This window comes from Pundamilia nyererei, unplaced genomic scaffold (genome assembly GCF_000239375.1).
Source record: "Pundamilia nyererei isolate P.nyererei 1_Seehausen unplaced genomic scaffold, PunNye1.0 scaffold00161, whole genome shotgun sequence".
NCBI lineage: Eukaryota > Metazoa > Chordata > Actinopteri > Cichliformes > Cichlidae > Pundamilia > Pundamilia nyererei.
Genome location: NW_005187562.1, coordinates 22,033 through 24,011, shown reverse-complemented (window position 1 = coordinate 24,011; position 1,979 = coordinate 22,033).

Sequence of the window (1,979 nt, the reverse complement as noted above, 5' to 3'; positions counted from 1 at the left end):
TTGCAGTAGTCCAGCCTGGAAGTAATAAATGCATGAGTATCACACAGTTATGTGAAATACTGGGCTACCATTGTGGTGCTGTATTATTTTGGAGTGAAAAAAATGTTGTCTATTTGTTTATTCATCAAATTTATCATTTGTCATTGTGTTCTCCCTTTGTTTCTGACTCCTTGACATTTGTAAACAGTTAAATAAAAAAGAATTCTAAATGTATATTTACACTCTTAGAATAGGTTGGGCGTAATGCTTGTGCTATGAGGTACCTGCCTCAATGTGATTATGTAAAAACCAGTGTGTGTCGTACCTTGGTTTGCTATTTCTTACACCAAAACACCACAAATCCCGCAAACAATCACTTCCTTATCCGTGCTCGCATTCTCGCCAGTCCGGACTTCGTAAGTTCACACTGGAGTCTGGACGCAGCGCGATTATTCGAATGGCAGTGTACTTGATGACATCTTCTCGCCGGGGTTTTTTACTGTCATCCCCTCTTAATTTAATTGTGATTAATAAATGCAATGGACATTACACATGATATAAAAAAAAATACACGTGATGCAGTAGATTTCTTTAAGGAAGAAAAAACATAATTTTAAAAAAGTATCTTAAACACTGACAAAATTCGCTTTTACGCATCATCTGCTTCATAACGTCTAATAAGCTTCATAGTTAAGCACAAGCACTACGTGACAGAAACACAAGCTTAATTTCTCTTAATAAAAATAGTATACATGTAATGCCTGAACAAAAACAAACCGGTAAGATGTTAGAATACTTATTTTTATTTTAGTACACACTCAAAACTTAAAACAGACAGCTGGGATTCACGTGACTCTGACCAGATGAACCAAATGTGGGTTTTTTGGGTGGGGGGTTGAGACACCTGAGCATCAGCTTCAAATAGACAATCACTGATTTTATGATTCTAAAACAAATAGGAACACACTTTCATTCCATTAAAAAAATGGAAAAATAGATTTTTCTCCTCTACTCTTTTCGATTGAGTAAACTTTAATCCATCTTGGAGTAAGGTTGTAGAGTTATCTACGATAAAAACTATGTATCTATTCGCTGCTGTTAGCTTTGGTATCACACCGTGTTACTTGAAATGTCAGTTAAAATATATATTGTTCTAAACCTGGCTTCAGTTCTCCCCACAGAAGCATATTTCTGAACCCCATGATTGTAGCAGCTATTACTGAAATATGGTCACCCAGACCTGACCTATAGGGCACACTGCTGGTTAACCGTGATATGGTTGTACTTCATTACTGAACTAAAGTGGAATTTACAGATATCTGTACTTTACATGAGTAGTTATTATTCTGACAACTTTCTACTTTTACTCTCTACATTTTTAAATTAATATCTGTACTTTCTACTTCTTTCCTCTTCAATACAGGTTCGTTACTCTTGGTTAGTGGGCCGGTCCGGAAGAAGTGCACGTGTGCCTAAGTTGTGGCCTTGGTACCATATAACATTTGATAAGCATTACAGAACAGGAGTGACCATAAAGGAAGCAATGTTTGTTTTGTTCTTTTTTAACTGTCAGGTAATTTCTAATGCAACATTTGAAATTACATGCAAGCAGCAGAAATGAGCTTCCTCCAAAGGATGGCTGGGCTCTCCCTCAGAGATTCAGGGACAGGGACACAGTACAATGAATATTCTGATACTGGATGACTGGTTTTCTTTGTTTTCGAGAAAGCATCCCCCTTAATATGCTGTTCTATTTTGTTAGCTGCATGAACAGAAGATGCATCTGGTTTATTATAAATAATAAAAAGTGCCTCAATTTTGTCCACTTGCCTCAGAGACACAGTGCATCCTGCTGAAATAATCTCCATGAGTACTGTGTCATCTCATGGAGTACATACACACATGATGTGTGTGTATGTACACACACATGCATTGAAAAAACAGTCATGTAAAATAATGTACACTCTCTTTCCATTTGAAGGCTCAACCTCAGCTGAACA